The sequence below is a fragment of the Hypanus sabinus genome, chromosome 7 (assembly GCF_030144855.1).
Source record: "Hypanus sabinus isolate sHypSab1 chromosome 7, sHypSab1.hap1, whole genome shotgun sequence".
NCBI classification, from domain to species: Eukaryota; Metazoa; Chordata; class Chondrichthyes; order Myliobatiformes; family Dasyatidae; genus Hypanus; species Hypanus sabinus.
In genome coordinates, this window is record NC_082712.1 from 65,044,245 (window position 1) to 65,061,776 (window position 17,532).

The window sequence follows — 17,532 nt, forward strand, 5'->3', positions numbered from 1 at the left end:
ATTTGTCAGAACGCTGTGCTGTTCTTCAAATCTTCACCCTTCAGCCTGTGCCTGTGGAAAGAATTATTGCAGGGAGTTCATGTTTCACTGCCATTCCTTTGATCCTTTGGAATTCCAATTGTAGGCCTTTCCACCTCTTGAAATCTCTTCTCCTTCTTAAGATGTATCTTTTCACCTCACTTTCCTTAGACCATCTGGTCAAATATGTTTCTCTATGACTATATTGTTTAATAATCCTCCTGCAAACCTCTTTGAGATAATTTACTGCGTGGAAGATGTTCCATATATGCAAGTTATTGCTGATGATGAAAGAATACTGGAATCTGGAGTAACAAACAAGGAACTTGATGGGTTGAGCAGCATCATTTGGGTGGGGGGTTGGGGTAACATTGACAATTCCTTTCTCCTGCACAGGTTCTGCTCGACCTTCTCAGTTGCTTCAGCAGACTGCTCTTTGCAAGAAGTTGTCGCTTTATTGACAATTTTCATTTGCTGAAACTTTCCTTTCTACCCCTATGGTGGTATGTACCTCTCTGCTTGTTCTACCACAGTGTGTGTGTGGTTGGATAAGGACTTGTTGAACTAATTCCAGGAATTGGGAGCAGAAGCAGAGCCAATGGAAAGAGAACTTTTGTGCAGGCTTAGTTGGAATCTTATTGAACGGGCCGGAAATTCAACTGAACCAAAACATTGTTTAATATGTCCACACGTTCTGAAATCTGTTGTTACGGAGCTACTTTTCTTGCACAAAGATGATGGAGTTGTTGTGAGATATTGAACCTGGTACATCCTGGTACATTGAAAGTGGCACAGATCAAATAGCCATTTAAGAGGAAAATAATTTCTCACTGAACTTCTGCGTTCCAGCTGCAGAGAGCAGTATAGGCTCACTTGTGGATTGCTTTCAAGACTGAGATAGTAAGCTTTCTGCATTTTAGAGAAATCAAGTGAAATGGGGATAGGCCAAGGAAATGGTGTTGAGGTAGTTGATTAGCCATGATCTTGTTGAATGGTGGAACAAGCCTGAATGACAGAATGGCCTACTGTTACAGATAAATGAATACAGGAGCAAATGCATTTCAAGTAAGAATAGGCCACTCAGCCCATCAATCCTGTTAGGCTATTTAATGATCTGATTGTAATTCCAATTCCTGTCTGCTCTGGTAATCTCTCTTCCCCTTGCTTATGAAGAATTTATTTATCACTGCCTTCATATCTCTAATATTCAAATGCTGCTTCTACTCTCCTTTAAGGAAGAGACTTTCATAGACTCACAATCCTCTGACAGAAAATCTCACATTCCTCCTCTGGAAGTGATTTATTATTTTCATAGCGTGTCCCTTAGTTCTTCATTTTCCCACAGAAAGGAAGCATTCTCTCATCAACTCCATTCACCCCTCAGGATGTATCTTTCCATCTACATTCATTCTTCTGAATTTCAGCAGATATTCCAGCTTGGTCGCTCTTTGCTCATGAGACAACCAACCCATTCCATGCAATACTCTTGTAAACCTTCTCTGATTTGCACCAAATACCTTAACATACGTCCTTTGATAAGAGGGCCAATACTGTAGGTGGTAGTATAAACAGAAAATGCTAGAAACATTCAGCAAGTCTGCAGCTTATGTGGAAAAAGAAATAAAGTTAATAGGTACATCAGGTCCAATATACTTTAACAGAACTGGAAATGGTATCTCAGATGAGATTTCAGCAGCTTCTATATCACTGAAGCATAACTTATTTATTTTTGTGTGAAATTCCCCTCATAATAAAAAGAGGTATTTTTAATTACCAGCATACAAACATTCTGCATCCAGATGCCATGAAGTTCAAACTCTACAATTTTTTTCCATTTTGATTATATGCTTCTTTGTTATTTTTCCTTTTCTTTATGTTTCATACTTTTCCATATTATACTCCGTGCTCCAAATCTTTACCCACTTACTTAACCTATCTATATCCCTTTGGAAATGACTGTTCCAATGTCTTATGTTCATTATGCACATCCTGAAATAGACGCAAAAGGCTTTTTGTTTATTTTTGTAATAATGAAGGGAAGTCAGTTTCTGAATAATTATTGAAAGTCACTTTCCGAATAACTATACAAGCTTCTACAATGTATCACTTTAGACAATATTTTTAAAATAGGATTGCATTTAAATTGCACAGTCTCAAGGCACAGTCAATAAAGCACTTTTGAAAGTGGTTGCTATTGTAGTATGGAAATAAGGCAGTTTGCTTGCAACAGTAAGTTTCAACAAAGAGCATTGTGAGTGAAAGGCAAAAACTCCAAATGTTGAAAGTTTGAAGTAAAAACAGGAAATGTACAGATTGAAAGAAGCTGCAGAGGTCTGTAGACTCACCCAGCTCCACCATAGATACAAATCTCCCCACCTTTGAGGACATCTTCAAATGGTGGTGCTTAAGGACCCTCACTATCTGAGACATGCCCTGTTCACCCTTACAAACATCGGGGAGAAGGTACATGAACCTGAAGACACACACGCAACATCTTGGAACAATTTCTTCTCCTCCACCGTTAGATTTCTGAATTATGAGTCCATGAACAGTACCTCGCTATTCTTCTTTTGCACTATTCATTACATTTTTTAATTTTAACTTATAGTAATATTTAATGTCTTGCAAAGTGCTGCTGCTACAAAGTAACAAATTTCATGACATAGGTCAAAGTTCAAAGTAAATTTATTATCAAAGTACATGTATATCACCATATACTACCCAGATTCTGATTTTGAAAATGCTAATTACTCAGCAGGCTAGGCAACATTTGTAGAGAGGCAAACACAGTAAGTGTTTCATGTTAATGGCCATTCATCAGAACATATATGAAGAGTATTGTGATGTTGACCTGTCATTAATGATGTTGGCCAAAAGGGCAAGTATTAACCAGGATGCTACAAATATCTTTTCTGCTATTTTTTTGAAACAATAGGATTGAATCTTAAATGTCAACTGGAGGTAGTGGATGCAAAAGCCCTTAATATACACTGTACAACCCCTTTCCCAACCTTAGGCCTTCCAAGGCATTTTACATTCAAAGTGGTGGACTTTGCAAAGATTAAGCCAACAGCATTTAAATTTCCTACGTTATTTTTGTTTGCAATATAGGTAAATTAAATGATACTGCCTCCATCTTTGATCTGGAAATGATAAAGTGCAATGAGTAGCTCCCTTCTGTTTCAGAGTTCAAATAGCAGAGTGTGACAGTGGTAGCTCACTAAATAAAAGAGACGCTGTCAATTCTGCACCAGATTGGAGCAGGCTGCAGGTCATTCAAGTCCCTGTGCAATCAATACACCTCAACTACTGCATTTTTATTTCTTCCTTCTCTTTAAGGGGAAACAGTTGAGATAAATTTGAACAAAGCCCAGACTAAGTTGTGAAATTGGAACCTGTTGCCATGGTGACAAGGAATGAAAAGATTAGTATTAAATACAGGCTAACAAAAATCAACAAAGGACAGAAAGAAATTAAGCAACATTCAAGGCAAGCTGAGGTTTCAAGTTAATGTCTTTTCATCAGAACAGATTCACCACAAGTTCTGATAAAAGGTCATAAACCTCAAATGTTAATTCTGTTTCTTTCTGAGAGTTCTGAATAAAATGTTGAGCAATTAATTTCAGACTTTTTCAGTAAATGTAATTTCATTACTGTAAAAGGTAAATTTTTGTCAAAGAGTGTACTTTATGTTGAGCATGGGATGGCAAGAGATTTAATTTATATTGAGCTGGTATAAGCATCAGAATCGGAATCAGGCTTAATATCACTGGTATATGTCATGAAATTTGTTATTATGCAGCAGTAATATAATGCAATACATAATAATAAAATCTGTACATTATAGTAATATATATATATTAAAGTAGTGGAGAAAGAGAAAAAATGTAGTGAGGTAGTGGTCATGCAGGAGTATTTGATAAGAATGTTCTTGAAGAAGTATAAATGTACTTAATAGGATGTTGTGCAATATGCAAGTCCAGAGGAATCTTGAGTTACTAGCCCACAGCTCCCTGAAAGTGGCAATACAAGTCAATAGGCTGGTAAAGAAGGCAGATGGCATGCTTGCCTTCATTGCTTGAGACATGAAGTATAATAGTTGGGAGCTCATGTTTTGGATGCAACATTACAGGAGCAACGTGCAGGCTTTGGAAAGTTGCAGAAACAGATCCCCAGGATGTTACCTGGATTGGAGAGTACTAGCTATGAGGAGAAGTAGTACAAATGTGGATTGTTTACTCTGGAACATCAGACAATAGATAATAGACAATAGACAATAGTTGCAGAAGTAGAGCATTCGGCCCCTCGAGTCTGCACCGCCATTCTGAAATCATGGCTGATCATTCACTTTCAATACCCAGTCCCTGCCTTGTCCCCATATCCCTTGATTCCCCTATCCGTCAGATATCTATCTAGCTCCTTCTTGAAAGCATCCAGAGAATTGGCCTCCACCGTCTTCCGAGGTAGTGCATTCCACACCTCCACAACTCTCTGGGAGAAGAAGCTCTTCCTCAACTCTGTTTTAAATAACTGACCTCTTATTCTCAATCCATGCCCTCTGGTACTGGACTCTCCCAACATCTGGAACATATTTCCTGCCTCAATCCTATCAAATCCTTTAATTATCTTAAACTTTTCAATCAGATCCCCTCTCAATCTCCTCAGTTCCAGTGTGTACAAGCCCAATCTCTCCAATCTCTCTGCGTAAGACAGCCCTGCCATCCCAGGAATCAACCTAGTGAATCTACGCTGCACTTCCTCAATTGCCAGAATGTCCTCCCTTAAACCTGGAGACCAAAACCTGGGCCCTGTACAAATGCAAAAGGACATCCTTGCTCTTGTACTCAATTCCCCTTGTAATAAAGGCCAACATTCCATTTGCCCTCTTCAATGCCTGTTGCACTTGCTCATTCACCTTCATTGACTGATGAACTAGGACTCCTAGGTCTCTTTGCATTTCTCCCTTACCTAACTCTACACCATTCAGACAATACTCTGCCCTCTTGTTCCTGCTTCCAAAGTGGATAACTTCACATTTATTCACATTGAATGACATCTGCCAAGTATCTGCCCACTCACCCAGCCTATCCAAGTCTCCCTGTATTCTCCTAACATCCTCTTCACATGTCACATTGCCACCCAGTTTAGTATCGTCAGCAAACTTGCTGATATAGTTATCAATGCCCTCATCTAAATCGTTGACATAAACTGTAAAGAGCTGTGGTCCCAATACAGAGCCCTGTGGTACCCCACTAGTCACCTCCAGCCAGTCCGAGAAACACCCATTCACTGCTACCCTTTGCTTTCTATCTGCCAACCAGTTTTCTATCCATGTTGAAACCCTGCCCCCAATGCCATGAGCTCTGATTTTACTCACCAATCTCCTATGTGGCACCTTATCGAATGCCTTCTGAAAATCTAGGTACGCTACATCCACTGGCTTATCCTCGTCTAACATCCTTGTTACACCCTCAAAAAACTCCAACAGATTAGTCAAGCATGATTTGCCCTTGGTAAATCCATGCTGGCTCGGCCTAATCCTATTTCTGCCATCAAGATGTGCCACTATTTCGTCCTTAATAATGGACTCAAGCATCTTCCCCACGACTGACGTTAGGCTAACAGGGTGATAGTTCTCCGTTTTCTCCTTCCCTCCCTTCTTGAAAAGTGGGATAACATTAGCCACTCTCCAATCTTCAGGAACTGATCCTGAATCTAAGGAACATTGGAAAATGATTACCAATGCATCCGCAATTTCCTGAGCCACATCTTTTAGAACCTTCGGATGCAGACCATCTGGACCCGGGGATTTATTAGCCTTCAGTCCTACCAGTCTACTCATCACAGCTTCTTTCCTAATGTCAATCTGCCTCAATTCCTCTGATATCTTATGACCCTGGCCCATCCATACATCTGGGAGATTGCTTGTGTCCTCCCTGGTGAAGACAGATCTAAAGTACGCATTAAATTCTGTTGCCATTTCCCTGTTTCCCATAACAATTTCTCCCAATTCATTCTTCAAGGGGCCAACATTGTTCTTAACTATCTTCTTTCTCTTCACATAGCTAAAAAAGCTTTTGCTATCCCCTTTTATATTCCTGGCTAGACTGAGCTCATACCTGATTTTTTCTCTCCGTATTGCTTTTTTAGTTAAGATCTGCTGTTCCTTAAAACTTTCCCAATCATCTGTATTCCCACTCATCTTAGCCCTGTCATACTTCTTTTTCTTTAATGCTATACAATCTCTGACTTCCTTTGTCAACCACCGTGGCCCCTTCCTCCTCTTTGAATCCTTCCTTCTCATTGGAATGAACTGCTTTTGCATCTTTTGTATTATCCCCAAGAATATCTGCCACTGCTGATCCACTGTCTTTCCTTCCAGGGCATCCGCCCATTTAACTTTGGCCAGCTCTTCCCTCATGGCTCCGTAGTCTCCTTTATTTAATTGCAACACTGACACCTCTGATCTGCCCTTATCCCTCTCAAATTGTAGATAAAAACTTATCATGTTATGATCACTACTTCCTAATGGCTCCTTTACTTCAAGATCACTTATCAATTCCTGTTCATTACACATCACCAAGTCCAAAATAGCCTCGTTCCTGGTTGGCTCAAGCACAAGCTGTTCCAAAAATACATCTCTTAGACACTCCACAAACTCCCTATCCTGGGGTCCAGCACCTACCTGATTCTCCCAGTTCACCTGCATGTTGAAATCTCCCATAACGACTGCATTACCTTTAGCACATGCCAATGTTAACTCCCTAATCAACTTGTACCCAATATCCACGCTACTGTTTGGGGGCCTGTACACAACACCCATTAGGGTCTTTTTACCCTTACTGTTCCTCAGCTCAATCCACATAGACTCTACTTCCCCTGTTCCCAAGTCACCTCTTGCTAAGGACTGAATCTCATTCCTCACCAACAGGGCCACCCCACCCCCTCTTCCCATATTTCTGTCTCTACGATAGCACATATACCCTGGTACACTCAATTCCCAGGCCTGATCCCCTTGCAGCCATGTCTCCGTTATCCCAACAATATCGTAGTTCCCTATTTTCATCTGAGCTTCAAGCTCATCTGTCTTATTTCTGACACTACGCGCATTCAAGTATAGAATTCTGAGCCCATTCCTCCTCTCTTTGCTTAAAACGCAGTCTACTGTACCTAACCCAGCTCCTTGAACTTCCATCGGGCTAATTGCACCCTAAATTTTGATGACCTTCTCAAGATCACCCAAAACTTCTACACATTTAACCCCATGCTCCTTCTGACCAACCCTCTGGATCTGGATCCCTGCCCCCTGCACATCTAGTTTAAACCCCCCCCGAGCAGCACTGGCAAACACTCCTGCAAGAATGTTAGTACCCCTCCGGTTCAGATGTAGACCGTCCCTTCGAAACAGATCCCAATGTCCCTGGAACAAAGACCAATTATCCAAAAACCTGAACCCTTCCTTCCTGCACCATGCTCTCAGCCTCGTATTGATGTGCATAATCATTCTATTCTTCGCCTCACTCGCACGTGGCACAGGTAGCAATCCCGAGATTGTCACCCTGGAGGTCCTGCCTTTCAGCTTCACTCCTAACTCCCTGAACTCTCTAAGCAGGACCCCCTCACTCACCTTACCTACATCGTTGGTCCCTACATGGACCACTACATCTGGGTTCATGCCCTCGTTCTCAAGAATAGCCTGCACCCGATCTGAGATGTCCCGGACCCTGGCACCAGGGAGGCAACATACCATCCGAGACTCCCGATCTGCCCCATAAAATCTCCTATCTGCCCCCCTGACTATAGAATCCCCTAAAATTATCGCTCTCTTCTCTTCCCTCCTCCCCTTTCTAGTTGAGGGTTCAACCTCTGTGCCAGAGGCAGGACCACTACAACTCATTCCTGGTAGGTCATCCCCATCAACAGTATCCAGTACGGTATACTTATTGTTAATGGGAATGGCCGCAGGGGTGCTCTGCTCTCTCTGCGTGCTCCCCCTGCCTCACTGGACTGTCACCCATCTGCCTACTTCTTGGTTTTTTGGTGTGACTACCTCCTGATAACTCCTATCTATCTCTGCCTCTGCCTCCCGAATGATCCATAGTTCATCCAGCTCCAGCTCCAACTCCCTAATTCGGGCTGATAGGAGCTGCAGCTGGATGCACCTCTTGCAGGTGTGGTCATCAGGGACAACTGTGTTGACCCTGACCTCCCACATACTGCATACGGAGCACACCACTGCTCTGACTGTCTCCCCCATACCTGAACTGGATTAATAGAATAAGTCTAAAAAGCACCTAGCCACCTTCCCCTCAGCGAGCAATCACACAGCCTTACCGAAGTCCCCTTAAACCGAAGCCCACTTAGCCAAAGCCCAGGACTCTGTTTCCACGGACTCCGCTGCCCGTTCTGAAAAGAAGTCCTGCCTTTTAAAGTGCGCGCTCGACGCTGACGTCACTCGCGCCTGCGCAGTTCCCCCTCCTCCACAGGTATTGACCAGGTAGGCTTAAATCCTACCTACACGGTTGAATTCTCTGAGCTCCCAGCTGAATCACAAGCTGTAACTTGCTCCCGATTCAAATGACCACTCTGAAAAGAAGTCCTGCCTTTTAAAGTGCGCGCTTGACGCACAGAGGCTGACAGAAGGATATAAAATTATGAGAGGCATAGCTCGGAAGGATAGAAGGCTTGTCCTTGGATGGAAATACAAGTAGTAGATGGCATAGATTCAAGTTGTGCATAGGAAAGTTTAAAGGAGATATGTGGAGCAAGTTTTCTTTTACACAGAGAGTGGAAGGAACCTGTAACATGTTCAAAGAGGTGGTAAAGGACTTGGGAGTCCTCGTGCAGATTCCCTAAAGGTTAATTTGCGGGTTTAGTTAATCGTGAGGAAGGCAAATGCAATGTTAGCATTAACTTTGTGAACTAGAACATAAAATCAAGTAAGTGGGGAAATCGCTTTGACACCTAGTGAATGTCAGAAGGCCTTGATAGAATAGATGTAGAGAGGATGTTTCCTATGGTGAGAGAGTCTAGGACCAGAGAACACCGCCTCAGATTAGAGAGATGTCCATTTTGAATAGAGATGAGGAATTCCTTTTGCTAGAGAGTGGTGGATCTGTGGAATTTGTTGCCACAGGCAGCTAAGGAGGCCATCAGTGGATATATTTAAAGCAGAGTTTAATAGATTCTTGATAAGTTAGGATGTGAAAAGTTATGGGGAGAAGGCAGGAGACTGGGGCTGAGAGGGAAATAGATCAGCCGTAACAAAATAATGGAGCAGACTTGATGGACCAAATGGGCTAATTCTGTTCCGCTATCTTATGGTCTTATGCTGTTGTGTTCTCTGCCCTATGCTCTATGCTGCATGAGTAGATAGTCATCATTTCAGTTGAGAAAGTTGGTGGAAGATCTTCTGATGGCATGAATATAGATTTCTCCAACTTCTGGTAATTCTTCCCGCTTCCCCTTCCTTCATTTCCCCCCTCTGGACCCCCTCTTACCTCTTTTCCTCATCTGCCTATCACCTCCCCCTGGCACCCGTCCACCTTCCCTTTTTCCCCCAGTCCACACTCCTCTCCTGTCAGATTCCCTCTTCTCCACCTGTTTACCTTTTCTACCTATTACCTCCCAGCATCTTTCTTCATCTCCCTCCCCACCTGCCTGGCTTCACCCATCACCTTCTAGTTTGTACTCCTTCCCCTTCCTCCCACCTTTTCATTCTGTCATCTTCTCCCTTCCTTTCCAATCCTGATGAAGAGTCTTGACCCAAACCGTCGACTGTTTATTCATTTCCATAGATGCTGTCTGACCCTCTGAGATCCCCCAGCATTTTGTGTGTGTTGCCCTGGAATTCCAGCATCTGAACGTCTCTTGTGTGCAGGGTCTCCATGGCTTACTGTACAGTATCCAGGACCTCAGCAGTGGCCCAAGTGCAGAGGGAGAGATGCAGAGTCGAATGAACAATTCACTCTGTTTAAATTAGAACTGTACGGTAACAAAGAAAATAATAACCATTTAGCCAACAGGACTACTTAAAATCTCATGCCTTCACTGCGTCTTGAAAGCAGTAACCTCAAACGAAATTAATACCATTCCTTTAACAACATCTTTCCTGGGACGTGGGCCAAGGTAAGCAGGGAGCATTGTTGTCGCTCTTCTTCGGTCAGGACTGAAACAAAAGGAAGGGTGTTACAAAGAAAGCCTGACTGGCTGGAATGTGCATTGTCACGTGCCGGATTGCTGCCTCTTATCAGCTCCCTGCTTGTGAGAGTGCCCAGACGCTGCAGCTGTGAACATGGTTGTGACAGTATCCTGTTAAAAGTAATGTGTTCAGTAAATTGTATTACTGTATTTACCACTGGCATTCTATACCAAGTACTCTATGTATATCTACCTGTGCTTGAATTAGCTGCACTGGGCAAGCTGGAACTTGTAAAGCTTTGATTCCCCTGGTCTTTAGGAAGAGGATCTCTTGGGATTTGATGAACCTTATGAAAACAGTGAAATCGCAGGAGGTCATTGAAAGCAGTGCGGTATTTCAATGAGATAGCAAAGCATCTCTCGTGAGCTTTGCCAGAAGGAGTCAGTGATGCATTGGGGACACTGTGCTTGTCAGGTTCCCTGCAAATACCAGCAGTGCCTTGCTCGGCTGATTCATGCAACAAAGCGTAAGACAGGCCTTCCTCACATTTATCTGCAAGGCCAATCCGATCTTCCTGATGCATACTGCCCTCAGACAAAAAAAAGAGCTTCATGACTAGATCCAGGAAAATATCAACCACTTCCCAGTCTTGAAAGCCTTGTTTGAGCCATTTTGAATGCAGGTTTGTATGATGAAATTCACTACTACCTCCACCAGTATTTGATCAGTTGAGGAAGAGGCTATTTGAAGATTAAGACTTTAGACCATGCACAAGCATCAAGATCTACCAAGTAATCCCTGCCTTCCCATATAAGACTGGACTACCTACAGCAGGCATTTAAAGGCACTGGAAAAATGCTACCAATGTTTCTGCTAAATCCTTCAAATTCACTAGAAAGAAAACAAGCCAACATCAATATCTTTCATTTTCCATTGTACCATGACGAGACCATCAGAGTGTAGGAGCAACATCTTATATTCTATCTGAGTACCCTCCAAGCTGATGTCATGAATATCGATTTCTCCTTCCAGTGAACAAGATTCACCCCCTCTCCTCTGTTCCCTACTCTGACCTTTCACTTCTTCTCACCTTCCCATTACTTCCTCCCAGGTGCCCTCCTCCTCTTCTCTCTCCAATGGGCCACTCTCCTCTCCAGCCTTTCAGCTTTTCCACCCACTTGCATTCACCTATCATCCTCGAGCTATTCCTCTTTCCCCTCCTTGCACCTTTTCATTCTGGCATCTTCCCCTTTCCATTTCGGTGCTGAAGGAAGGCCTCAGCTTGAAATGGCGACTGTTCACTCTTTTCCACAGATGCTGTCTGAACTGCAAAGCTCCTCTAGCACTCTGTGTGCGTAGCTTTGGTTTCCAGCGTCTGCAGACTTTCTTGTGTTATCAGTATCTTCACCCAGGTCAACATTGAAAACATTGGCACCCTTATTACACACAAATTATGAAAATAACAAAAAGAGCAGATACTGAAAATTTGAAATAAAAAACAGAAAATGCTCAGAATATTCAGAAGATTGGACTGTATCTGTGGAATGAGAAACAAAGTCAACTTTTCAGATCTGAGAAAGGCCTGGACCTGAAGTAGCTAATGGGTCCTTAATGGTCAGTGCAGACTTGGTGGGACAAAGGGCCTGTTTCCATACTGCAACTCTGAGACTCTATTAACTTAGTATCTGTGTTCAGTTGCTCTTATCTACACAGAGCAAGCCATATTGATTACATACTTGACACTAGGTTCCAAAAATAGATATTTTGCTGCCTACAAGAGGAGAGACATTGATCGTGTGGATAGTCAGAGGCTTTTGCCCAGGGCTGAAATGGCTAACATGAGAGGGCATAGTTTTAAGGTGCTTGGAAGAAGGTAAAGAGGAGATGGCAGGGGTAAGTTTTTTACACACAGAGTGGTGAATGCGTGGAATGGGCTGCCAGCAACGGTGGTGGAGATGAATACGATGGGGTCTTTTACGAGACTTCTGGATAGGTACATGGAGCTTAGAAAAATAGTGGGCTATGGGTAACCTTAGGTAATTTCTAAGTACGTACATGTTCGGCACAGCACTGTGGGCTGAAGGGCCTGTATCGTGCTGTAGGTTTTCTATGTTTCTACGTTTCTACTCTGGGCCCTCATGGGAGGAATTTACCTGGTGTACTGAAGAAAAGATTCAAGGATGTATTCAAAGCATTTTTGAAGAAGCTCAATAACTGCTTGACTCCTGAGAGTATGTGGCCAATAACAGCAAAAAATTGGAAATGTGGTCATTGGGATTGCATTGAGAACCCCAAGATCCTGTATCAGGAGTTCACAAAGGCCACTGGAAGGACCACATCACCTCTCAAATACCCACCTGCCAACTCCATCAGGCTCCTCCTGTCCCATCTATAAAAGAGTTGCTTGTTTCTGCATTGTCCTTATAGCTATCTCAGAACCCAGAAACCAGAGTGAAGTGATCTCAGAACTCACAAGCCAAAGTGAAGTTATCATAGAATCCATAAAACCAGACTTGAGTTATGACAGAACCCATGGGGCTGCTTAAGATAGAATAAGAAGGAATAATTGAGGGAATGCCTCATTATTGGAGGGGCTATTTTGGATGAAGCATTGAACCCAAAGATTTGTCTGATCTCTTGCGGTTGAAAATGATCCCACTATTTTGAAGCATAGGAGAGGAATAACTAAGTATCCAAAGCCACATTAATCCCACAATCAACATTTCTAAAATAGGTAAACTAGTTAGTATTTATCCTAAAACTGTAAAAGGGAGCTTGTTGCTGCAAAGTGGTTGCCTCAATTCCAAAACCACTCGTGTCTACCCTTTGAAAAAGAGAGTTTCTTTGGTTGTAAAATGTTATGGGACTTTCTGAAAAAGATCTGAAAATTAGTGAGCTTTCTAAGGGCGTTGACCTCAGCAGCACATAGAACAGAACAAGGACTGCCACAGTTCTGAATCTGCCTTTCCACTGACACGAGTCCAATCAACAAAAAGTAGGTGGACTCTGGCAAAACTGATGCATGTTCCAAAGTTGAGTGTGCAGAATTAATTTTAGGGGCATTTGGAACGTAAGCCATGAATTCCAACCACATTGATTGCGTACAAAGTGCAGAATATTGACAATTCAAGTGAATTTCAATGAATATTCAAGTGAAAATGAGAGCAGCAATTACGGTTGTTATTGGGCAACCTTTGGAACAGTTTTCAATGAGAAACAAAGTCCCACGCAAATGTGAAGTTGCTTTAAAGGATCTGATAAAATTAGAAGTAAATTGATTTGGTGATCTGCTTATCCATAGAGCAATAAAAGTAAATCTCTTGATTTAATTCAACTTCTTACCAAGACATAAAAGAAGGCATATTCTACCAAACATCTGCACATCCTGCAAGAATCTCAAGTGGTGCAGCCTACCAGATGTAGCGAAACTATTGTATGACCTGCTCAAGATGACACATGCAAAAATTTTGTTGGCACTTGGCATGGAGAGCTGTCTCTCAATTATTTAAACTCCATCCATAATAATATGAAACATAATGATTACCTTTACTGCCAAATGAAACTGTGAATGATTTTTTTACAATCTGACAGCAATGAGATATTTTCACAGGAAACGTCTTATGCCAACTTGGCACATACTGGTGTGCACATCAATATTTAGATAGTAGGAATAGATTCACTGATGAAACTAATGCTACATGCATAGCTCTTAAAACAACCAAATATAAGCTAGATATCAAATATTTGTTATTATTAGTGCAGCAACCGAAATCCCACAGAGAGTAAAGTGTATTTATTTTCCTTTCCTTGATCTTTAATGAATATGAACCAAAGCTTATAGTTTCATGTTCACATTTCTTTTGTTAAATTGTAACTGAGGTAAAATAACAGTACTATTTAGAAATGATGTAATTTTTCAATTGTATTATAAAAATAATATGACAGATTGGGGAAACAACCAAAATCAATAATTTGAATTTGAATTTCTTTATATTTGTGAGGATTGCAGGTATAACAGTTCTCAAGGCATGGAGCATTTTAGTTTATGAGGGAGGTGGAAGTTGAATGTTAGTCCGGCTTCTATTTTTAGTGATTTTATTTCTATGTTCAATTACCCATCTGCAGGTAGCCTTGTGGGATACCGCATTCATACATGACAGAGAAACCCATTTTTGAAGCATTTCTGAGTTTCCTGCATTTAGTTGTCTTATTGCTGAATATTACTCAGTTTATTGAGCTGCCTTATTAGTCCTGAATAATTGGGGGAATACTTCACTGTGAAAATGCCATTACCTACACGAGACATGGAAATGAAGTCTTGCAGCATTTTGCCTCACACACAGCAATGCGATCATGTCTGAAACAACTGTTTTAGTACTAGTTGAGATCCCATTTGATGGGTAGACAGCATGTTATGCAAATACTGGCCTTCGCCATACGATTTCACCCTGCAATCTCAGCTCTTCTTCCCTCATTTCTCTGGAAATGGAATTGAATCCACAAGACCCATAAGCTTGAGTTGAATGGAGAATGAGGACTCATTCAAAAGAATGAGAACTTGTGGCTGATCCATAGCTGATATTGATGCTAGAGCTGGTTTACAATCAGTTCTTACTCAATGGCAATCAACACAAATCAACATATCTCACCTGACTGCAAACTTGTGATACTTCTAGTTATTTAGTTCAATGGCACAGTCTTCTATAATAGTAATTACTGTTTTATACATGGTTTGTGAAGGAATTGAATGGGAATTAAGCACTTACTAATTTATGTGGACTGTTGCTCATCTACCAGGTAAATAATGCGGAATCTGAGGGAATTGAATTAAACATGAGTGAACTTTATAAAACTATGAAAGGCATAGATAGGGTCAGAGTCTTTTCTCAGGATGAAATGTCAAATAGTAAAGGATATAACTTTATGCTGAGAGGTGGAAGGTTTAAAGGGGATGTGAAGGACATTTTTTAAAACAGCCGGTGGTGGGTACCTGGAATGCGCTACCAGGGGTGGTCGTGGGACCAGATACAATAATGCTATTCAAGTGGCTTTTAGATAGGTACATGAATATGCAGGGAATGGAAGGATATGGATAATGTGCATGCAGAAGGATAAGTTTTGTTTGCCTTTAAGGTTGGCACAGACCTTGTGTTGTTTTGTTCTTTGCATGAGGCTGACTGAGTGTGGTTATGGCTTCACTTCTGGGGATATTGGGAAAATCATTGATTAGTACACCTCACCTTTCAATCTATTTGGGGGAATTTATAGAGAGAGCATTGATTGTATCTCTTAAGAGGTACCTACTGCAGGTAGTCCAAGTTTTAAACACATAAAGGACAGCAGTGGTTGCTGTGGCCTTGATGGACCTTGTGCCTTGAGCCTGCTCTGAAGTTTTTACCTTTGAATAGTCAAGTTCTCAATTAACCACTGATCTCTGGATCTCTGATATTCAAAGTGGTTTATTTTCCAGGCTCTTGTTGAGGTCCTTTATTGTTGGAGGATTATGTTGTATTGAGTGGTGAGATGGTGGAGGACCTTTGTTTTGTAGATCAATACACAACCTACTGGAGGAACTCAGTGAGTCAGGCAGTATCTATGCAGGGAAGTGGACAGTCGATGTTTTGTGTCAAGTCACTTCATCTGGATTCCAGGTTCCTTTGTGGATTGCTCTGGATTCTGGCAGCTGCATCCTATCGTGTCTCCTTTTTGTCTTGATAAATTCTTGAAAGTCCAGTGGATTGAGTCATTGATAGCTCAGATTTATGGGAATGGTGTTGGTGCAAGCATTAAGTCACCAGTCATCCAGTGCTCTGGACTAAAACTAGTGACCCAAGGTAAAATACCTAGATGCAGCTGTGGAATTTAGATTCTGACAAATATCTGGAACTTGGAGCAAATAAATCACCAAGTAATTTTAGTAGTGGTGACTACTAAAGCAATTAATTTTTTATAAAAACCTTCTGATTCACTAATCTCCAATCTTCCATCTTTATTAGCTCTGGCCAAAATACCACTCCATAGACTAATTCTTACATGCCCTCTGAGGTGATCTAACAACTCACCTAGTTGTATCTGTACTGTTTCAATAAAGGAATAAACCGCAGTAGACCACTACCATCAGTCTAGACACTGAATTCAGACATGACCAAGTTACTCCCAGCGCAGCCTCCTTCTGAACATCTGGTGTCTGCTGTTCAAACTAGGTAAGCTGTCCCACAGGTCAGTCAAGTAACATTCAGACATGGACATCCTCATACAACCAGACCTTATAAATAACTTGGGCAGACTCCACCATCACAATGCCTGTGTATGTCTTGTCCCCAGCAGGACAGATCAACCAGGGATGGTGCTACAGTGGTATACAGAGGGGAGGGAAGAGGGAGTTGCCCTTGAAGATATCAACATTGACTCCAGACCACATGAAGTCAGTACAGGTCTGCATCTTATAATTGGATATCCAATGGCAGTGGAGATGTATACCACCATAATGATTCACCTTAGAACCTTTGGATACATCTATCACTTTACCACTACCATTAAGCCATGTGATCAACCCTAATTTATTTGGAAGTGCAAAATAAGTTAAAGGGAGCAACAAAAGGCAGTGATGAGGTGGCAGCCTAATGAGGCTGCAACATGGGAACCACACGTTTGTTAAACAACATGAACATCATGCAGTGGATAGAGGTAACAAAGATGTGTAACCTCGCCTCTGCACCAGAATAGCTGTTGGTGTTAGTGCCACTGAAAATGTCAAAACTCGGACTAATAGAAATTTGTTGGTGTATTAAGGATTAAGGTTTGGAGTTAGGTCAGCCTTGAATCATTGAACTGAATCAATGGGCTAGGTGTCTAGTTTTTCAGAAGATTTTTATTTTAACTTGAGAGAGAAACTAGTATATGACCATGACACCGAGATTTGTTAACATCTTCAGTCAATGTAAAAGGATTATAAACAAATATTTTAAGCCTCACACATTAACTTTTGCTTTGCATGATTTCATGTTTATTTTATTGCATTTGGCTTATTCTGCCGACATGATTCATTAAATACACTTAGAGTGGAGAGAGGAATCTTCCAAAAGCGTGTCACAACAGTTTCCAATTCTCCCTCAAGTGACAACTTTGGACCATTTACCTACACTTGGGTGGTGAGAGAACAGAATCCTGGGTTAAAATGAGCTGTGGCTTTGTAAAGTTTCCACATCAGAAGTCTATTCCAGGAACTTGAGAACAAATTCTTGTATAATTGTCTTGAATTATACTGAAGGAATGCTGAACTCTAAGTGCTGCTACATTCAGAAAAAAAGCATTTAACTAAAGCCCTATCTTTTAACTAAAAAAGTATAACAGATTGCCTGGAAAATTTGAAG